At 32.5% G+C, this 8,998-nt stretch overlaps 1 long non-coding RNA gene across 1 annotated transcript; it reads right to left on the bottom strand.

Moving 5' to 3' along the window:
* Window positions 1–7,835: 7,835 nt before the first annotated feature.
* On the bottom strand, window positions 7,836–8,469 carry LOC145169006 (uncharacterized). The gene is made up of 3 exons (XR_013742234.1): window positions 8,237–8,469; window positions 8,014–8,065; window positions 7,836–7,913 (listed from the first exon to the last, which is right to left on the bottom strand). It is a non-coding gene; the product is annotated as an uncharacterized LOC145169006 (long non-coding RNA).
* Window positions 8,470–8,998: the final 529 nt, after the last annotated feature.

Raw genomic sequence — 8,998 nt, 5'->3', positions numbered from 1 at the left:
TTTGGAATCAACTCTTAGATTAAAATGGATTGAAAACAACTATTTCACACAACTTTTCTATTAATCTAAGAACCTCATAAGAACAAGATAATTCAAATCATCAATCTTCAAGAAATTAGCATGAACATACAAACTAATACAAATCTTGAAATTATGACAATTATCTTAGAAGTTGGATTAGCATGAACATTACCACATCAAAAACAAGTTTATAAGTCCAAAAACATCTTAGGGTAATGTTCCTAGTCCAATTCCAGCCAAAACAATCGAATATATGCATCCAACTCGATTTTTCAGCTACTTTTGCAAGTATAACAAGAAAACAAGCCTAGGCTCTGATACCACTGTTGGGTTATGAGCATTCTAACACTCCTAAGTGTACATGCAACCCTAAATACCTTGGATCTATGTTTTCTCTATTATACACACAATTATGAACATCCAAGGTTAGCATACAAAATAATAAATATAACAAGATAGAATATATACCTCTTTGATGTAGAATGTCTTCATGAAGCTTGAGTGCCTAGTGCCCCAAGTGTGACACCTCAAATGGTTCACACAACACCAAATACACTTGGAATAACTTGAGAGAAACTTGAACACTCCTTGAAATCGTCTAGCCCTCACACTCACACATTAGTGCACGATTTCTTGAGCCATGGGATTCTTTTATATGGTGGCTATTAGGGTTACACCATGTAACTCATAACTTTACCCATTCCTTATGCTCCATGGATTTTAACCTCCATGGAGTATCCATGGGTCACCCCATGGACTTAGTCCAACATAAGGAATCTTGGATCACAAGCCCACATATATAAGAATGAATGATTTACACAATCAACCCATATATTTAATTAGTCTCCTTTTGATCACTTAATTAATTCCAAATTAATTCTTGATCAAAACTAATTAAATAACCTTATTAATATATTAGAACTTATAATATATTAACCAACCTTAAGTGTTATTTCTCTCATTATAGTCTATCCAAATGCATGATGCCATGCAACCCAAATGGACCATGTCGGGTCGGGTCAAGTCTTACCAATTATAGTTATGGACTTAGACATTAATCCAACAGATGATAACAAAGCTCTCTGGGTTCGGAAGGAAGATTTTGGTGAAATATGAACTCAACTGCCCATTGTTCCGATATCACATCATCCGGAACAAACCAGCATACCGCACCATCACTGATGCTGACTTTCATGCAATCAATCCCAACGATGTTCTGACCATTGTTGCTCATCTCCGGAGTCTTCAAAAAGATGATATAAGCATGTGTGCTTACCATGTAGCCTTAGGCTTTCTCAAGGACTATGTCGCGGAATTTTGTCGATGCGACTATGAGCTAGCTCACTTGTTCGGAACTGAAGATTTTGTTTCGAAGATCGATTATGTGCTTCCAGAAGCTGAACTGCTAGCTAAAGGACCTATTGATGATCCGGTTCTAGGGTTTGTGTTCAAGACAAAGAAGATAAAAAAAGGACTTCTTCAGAGTCCTTAACAAACACCTAGTTCCGACAAGAGCTCTCAAGAAATTTATCGGTCGAGCATCCAGGTCCGAAGCTCCTGAACATGTCAAGACAAAGTTTGTGAGTCAGTTGCAGTGGTATGTTGAATTCATGGATTCGCTGTTTAGAGCTTACACGTTCATCAAGGAAGAAGTGAACTAAGCTGACTTGATTGCTAAGTTCACTTAGGAGGAGATTGTTGGAACCTGAAAGTGAACCTCTAGCAATCTTAAACCTTTTGTGAATTCCGAATTCAGTTATAGTTCCGAAATGAAAGATGCTCCGGAATCAGTTTTGTGTCCGGACTTGAAGTTATGCTAAGGATGAGAAGATCAGTTGAAGGCATTCCGGAATGAACTATGTGTCCGGAATGTTATTTTATCTGAATCAGTGTTTGATCCATGTGCATTTATTGTATTTGTCTTTTAGCTTGATTTTACATTTCATAGGACTTAGTCTTATTGTCAACTCAGATAGATCAGAGTGTCAGAAGCACCTCTTTTGTCCGGTCCTATGTATGTTAAGTGGTTTGTATGATGTAATATGTTCTCCTATTTAAAGGAGCTTTCAATACCATATCAAACGACGGATCATTCAAACATATTTAGCAATATTCCAGTTTACTTCACTTATTCTCTCAAACATTCTTCTTGTTCTTCATTTATTGTCTTTACCTTGATCATTATCTTCACTCTTCATTAATATCTTGAATACTTTTTTGGTTGCATTAATTCAGTCTTGACTAGTCTTGCTAGACTTGACTGGAACATTTCTTAGTAAGCAGACATTGATCTTAAGTATTAACTCAAGGTTTGAGTTTTCAAACCTTGTCCTTGCGCATCAGATCGTCCTTGTTCTCACAAAGCTCCATGCTTCCACTAATTTTGTTCTGCCCAAATCTCATATTCACACTCTTCGTGACCCAAATTGGACCATTTCCATGTTGGATGAACTTGATGCTAAAATTTCTAACGAAACTTAGAATCTTGTTTCACGGCCCACATGGACAAATTGTTTTCGATCAATGTGGTTATTTAAAAAGAATGTCAAGGAAAATAGTTCTTTACATATGTACAAATGCCATTTAGCGGCCAATGGTAGGAGTCAGAGACTAGACATAGACTATGATGAGACTTCCAGCTCAGTTATCAAACCTACCACTATTTAATCTTTTATGAGCATCACTATCTCTAGACACTGGCCAATTCATTAGTTGGACGTCAATAATGCCTTATTTCACGATCAGCTGAACAAGACAACTTAGATACAACAGCCTCCAGGGTTTCATGACCCATATCACCCTGATTATGTCTGTCATCTATGAAAATACCTATACGGCTTGAAATAAGCCCCCCCAACATGGTTCCACTAGTTTACTAACTTTTTCATTCGTGTTGGTTTTCTTCATAGAAAATCCGACACCTTTTTATTTATCTACAACAAAGGGGCTGACTCGGCCTACCTTCTATTCTATGTGAATGGTATCATTCTCATGGCCTCCTCGATAGATTTAGTTCAACATATCATATCCTTGCTATCTATTGAGTTTTCCATGACTGACCTTAATAAGATGTCTTACTTCATTGGCAAATCAACTTCACGAGATGCCTTCGGCCTCTTTCTATGTCGATGAAAATATGCGTTGAGCACCTTGAATGTGCACATGTGCCTTATTAAAACCCTTGTCGAACCCTACTGATGCTCAGATAAAACTTGATCACGCATGCCCTCTTGTATCAAACTGACTCTATATCGCAACTTAGCACGTGTTCCTTTCGTACCTCACTTTCACCCGTGATGACATTGCCTTTGTGGTTTAACAAATATGTCTATATATGCATGATCCTCGAGAGCCTTTATGTAAAACATATTCTACATTACATTCGGGGAACTCTGGATCATGGCATGCAACTTCACCCCTCCTCTACTATGAGCATGACAACCTATTATGATGCAGATTGGGAGGATGTACCGCATCTCAACTATCCACGAGTGGGTACTACGTTTATTTTATTGATAACCTCATCTCATGTTCCTCCACGTTAAGCAAGTTTTTCCTGCTCTAGTGTCGAAGTTGAATACAAAGAAGTTTCCAACTAATATGGACTTATTTATACATTTATTTTAAGTCATTATCTTAATATATTTAAACATAAATGTTATATTTAAAGATAAAACATACTTAATATTCTTTGAGTTGGATAAATATAGGAAAATTCATAAGGAAATGATTGTGACAAGAATGGAGCTGATAAGGATAAAGAGTATAACTTGCCAAAATTAAAAAATAGGAAAAACGAGTCAAGTATGTTCGTGTCACGACCAAGCCAAGCCATTCGAGCAAAACGCGGAAACATCACAAAAAGCAATGCAACATATACCCATTAGTAACACGAATTTAACAAATTCCATCAACTATAAATAAATGCTCTTCTCATTATGCAAGGTGAATCCACTTGGGAGATATGTTACATTACGATTACATAAGATCATAATAGGATTCAAAACTCAAGAACACGATTGGAGTATCATTTCGAAGATCGAAGTGTGAAACATCGATTAATTATTCGGTTTTCTTTACTATAATGTTTAGCAACTCTTTTTTTTCTTTCTGTTTTAGCTATGATTATAGGCTAATACTCTTTTCAACCACTTAAATGTAGATGAATCCTTAATACTATGGTTTGATTTGTTAATTGGATTAATAAAGTTTATTGTTTATGATGTTTGTTTGATCGTAAACCCTTACGTATTAAAGTTTTGATTTTTATTATCTACAACTAAGTTATATATATATATATATATATATATATATATATATATATATATATATATATATATATATATATATATATATGTTTGTGTGTGTGTGTGACCAATATGATTATATTAACTTCTATTTGAATTAATTTATAACAATAAATTTTTAGGACTAGAGACGGACCCAATCCTAGGGTTAGGTAATATAATCTTGAACTTTAATGTATGACATAACATTTGATGATCATTCTATACATAGATTAATTTTCACGATCATTGTTGCTTATTTAGTTAGCTAATTTTGTCATTGTGCTAGTCTATATCTATATATCTACTATAATAGAGGTCAGCATACTCTAACCATATTCATTTGAAACCTACAAAAATTTTCAATCTTCTTTTTTAATTAATACTAATCAATCAATACAACTCAAAAGCTTTGTAACCTATGATACTTATGATCATGTTTTGCCTATATAAGACCACTATTTCTACCATTGGTTACCTATATTTGCTTCTATTCTCTTTCTTCTATTATTTGAATTCGATACTAACATAGTGTTACATATACCTATTTGTGGTTTTATTGATTTCTTTATTAATGTATTTTGTTATTAGGTGTTTTAGTTACAAATTAATTCGAGAATGATGTAGATAATGTATTTTGTTATTAGGTGTTTTATTTTTGATGCAATTTTAGGCTTAATGTATGTCGTTGAATTTTTAATAAAGTTATAAAGTTACTAGTAAGAACTATAGTGTCGTTTATTTAATTATGTAATTATATTTTCGACAAGATATATAATTATAAAGTAAATAATAATTTATGAAAATCAACAAGGATAGTTATGTCATTTACCATTAATGACACTTCCAATTCGATTATATATTATAACATCCAAACTCTATTATAATAGAGACAAATTTACTAGCACAAAATTCATCTGAAATTTCCACAATAACTCAAAGTGTTTTCTATTTAATATGTAGTTTTGATTTCAAATTAAAAGTAACTGATTAGTGACTATAACTCTTGATATTTTTGAACTTACGATTATTAATTGGTAATGTTTTTTTTCCTAATATTTATACACATTATAGCTATATTAGTACTATATAAGTAAGTTTTGATTACAAAAAATTCATGTCTTTAAAGTGATTTTGATTCAAATATAAAAAGTTAGAAAAAAATTAGCTTTGTCGCATCAATGGTTATTATAATGCAAGTGTTTCTTGGGTTAATAGTGTTTCTAAATATAAAATGTATGTTTATTTCTATCTATTATTTCTGTATGATTTATAAGAGTTTAATAAGTTATTTTTTATACAAACTTTATAGTAGATGTTGTAGTGTTTATCTTATCAAAATTTATAGTATTTTTTCATGCTATATATTACAATTTATATATAGAAACCAGCACATGTTTGATATAAAATTTACACTAATTAAAACAGTGTATAAAATAACAAAAATGTGTATTATTTATTTTTTCATACAATAAGTTATTCATTATATAAAGAAATTAACGTACTTTTGATATACACTTTATACAATTTAAAGCGGTCCACAAAATCATCAATTAATGGTAGACATAACCAATTATTTAAAACTATGTCAATTAATAAATCTAGTTGGTTAACTATAGGTTTGTTTTGCTACAAACATTGGATTTTAGATTTTTCATGTATAAATACTGAATTACAATTTATTAAAAGTTATTATTCTAACTATTTAAATATAATCTCGTACAACACGCGTAGATTCACCTAGTTGCTTTATAATTAATAATATTAGTTAATCGGATCAAGATAGATAATCATTACAAGAATCAGTAATCAATATTATAAATCCATTGCACTTCTAATAAATCCACCATAGCAAAAAGAGAGAATTCAAGATCTAAGTGGAAGTACTTTAAAATAGTTGTTTTAATCAAGCTTTTCTGTTTTTGTTTTCTAGTTTGCTAGTTGTTAGTTCAAGTTTAATTTATATTAAACAAATCCACTAATTTTCTATTTTCCCTCTAGGAAGTTCAAGTATAATTTATAACGATCGAGTTGTTGTTGAAAACTAACAATATGCCAATTTTATTAAACAGGAAGTACAAGTGTTGGCTGATCTAGATCCTGTTTTCCCCCCAGATTTCACTCCTCCTATGATTGAGACTGATGATGTTGCGATTAGGAATGTTGATCAAAGGGCATGTACTTTTTGCATATCAAGAAATAAGGTGGCAACACATGTGTCGTGTGCAACGACTGTTTCACTTAACATTGGTTTCCTTGAAAAAAAAATACAAAAATAGAAATGGTTAATGATTCATTCTCGAAGGAGGAGGTGGGTAGTTCATTTGATTATTCAAGTAAATTTCCTAAAGTCTTCTCTATGATTGAACAGTTGGAAGCAACTTTTGAGGTTGGACATGCTTTAGGATGGGATATGTCGCGTTATGAGAAAAATCTAGAGAACCTAATTGTTGGAAATGGAGAGCATTTTGGTTATCAATGAATATGCTATCCCTTAATGTTCAGGGGTTCAGAGACCTGGAGAAGAGAAGGTGGAAAAAACACTTATGTAACTTTCATTAAGTTAATTTTCTTGCAATTTAGGAGACAAAAGCTATGCATATTGATCTTTAGGTGATTCGTCAATTGTGGGGTAATAGTTTTTTGGACTTTGCATGCTCTTTATCTAGAGGTTATTCAGGTGGTATTCTATGACATCCCCAATTCATGGCCAGAAAAAACTGATTTATTTATGCTTATTAAAAATCAGAATATTCTTTTTAAAGAATTATAATGCAAAATTTGTTCCCAAAAACAGGATAATAATAATATCAAAGCATTTCCGAAGAAATGAGCTTTATTCATTTCAAAAACCTTGGGATGTTATCGTTAATAAAGTACATAAGCATAAACGAAAGATTACATGCCTTACAATAGTACGTAACCTATTAGCCTACATTCCGTTATCCTTTCATCAGAATCATTTCAACACACATGTGCTTTCGTACCACTACCTATGATACAAGGAAACTGAGTGGGTTAGACTTGGGGAATTCTGGAGAGCACATAGGTATTCAACCCACAATACCAAAATTCTATAATTATATTATTTTCATCCACTACTAGAAAAACAGCCTTTTACGACGTGCAATGCGTGTCGTAAAATGCTCAGACGACGCGCAAATGCGTGTCAAGGAAGGCCCTGTCATAACGAGAGACGACACGCTTTAGCGCGTCGTCTATAGACGACGCGCATTTATGACACGCAATGCTTATCATTAAAGTCGCTATCAAGAAAGGCCATGTCATAAATGAAGATGACACACATTTTTGCGTATCGTGATTTTAAATTTTTTTTAAGAAATTATTTATAGATTTACTAATTTTCAAATTAAATTTTCATTTCATGTCTCATAATAGAAAATAAAATACCATATACAAAAAATACAATCCATTGCACAAGAGTTAATGTCATACAAATAATCATTCCAATAGTAGACAAATGTAATACATCAAATGTGAAAGAGATGAAAGTCATCAACAAATAATAGTTGAATTACAAGAACTTGTTTCCCACCTTCACAACATCCGAGCTACTTTGCTTGACACTATGCACATCAACAAGACCTACAAATTTGAATAATGCAACCATTAGATTCATATAAACCAATCTATTAAAAACAAATCCCTGATTATAAGCAGAAAAATTCAAAGTTTAAAAGTCAACCAGTGGGGAAAAGTTCAAGCCTCATATTTGTCTCCTTCAGCTTTGACTCAACCTGTCGACCACCAGCATATAATCAGTTTGGTTTCCAAAAACATCCCAAATCCAAAATAATACGGGAAATCAAATTGATGATATTACCTGGTCAAGGAGGAAAACGACTAGAAATAGTACATAGAAAATATATATAAATATGAACTGGGAAGTGAGAGAAAATTATGATTACCAGGGTTTACAGTTCAGGACTAAAGTTTCAAGCTTTACAGTTCTGTTCCTTCTCAACACATCAAACATGGTTGACATGTTCTTATCAGTGTTTGTTTTCTCTTCTGTAACACTTGAAGCAAGCTACAAAAATCCAATAGAAAGTACACGTGTTTATATAATGATGTGCGTGAGGAGAGAAAGTGATGTACCATTGTTTTTGGTTTCTTTGATTTGTGTGACCCTTGCACTTGAATCAAGAGATGCAGACACCAGGGCTTTGTATTACAAAAAAACAACAAACTTTCTTATATAAAAAAAAATACGGGTATGGAAAGTTCAAAGGTCTGAAGTCTGAATTAAAGAATTTATAAAGAAAGAAAGAGAGTGAACCTTGAATCATGTGAGAAGGCTAGGTTTGTAACAAGGCCAAGTGTGGTTTCTTCATTACACTATGAATCCTCATATTACTAGCATTCAATATAAATATGTCCCCTTGGATCGTACCTCTGCAATTAATGCATCAACATTTATCATTCATATAAAATACTACTATAGATTCTTCATCTGAGAATTGAGATGTTTTATTTAGAAACAGATCCATTTGACCAGAAGCAGATTTATACACATGCTAAGTGATAACATGAAGTTTAAGAAAAGCAAATGGAGTCTTACATGGCAAGAAACCTCCCATCATCTTATATGCTTCCATGTACTAGTGTTACACAGATTTATACACATGCTAAGTGTAACACCATGGAAAATGAAGTCATGAAACTAACCA

Source organism: Lactuca virosa, chromosome 4 (assembly GCF_052849685.1).
Source record: "Lactuca virosa cultivar CGN04683 chromosome 4, Lactuca_virosa_CGN04683_v6, whole genome shotgun sequence".
NCBI lineage: Eukaryota > Viridiplantae > Streptophyta > Magnoliopsida > Asterales > Asteraceae > Lactuca > Lactuca virosa.
This window is presented reverse-complemented; position numbering and strand designations above follow the sequence as displayed.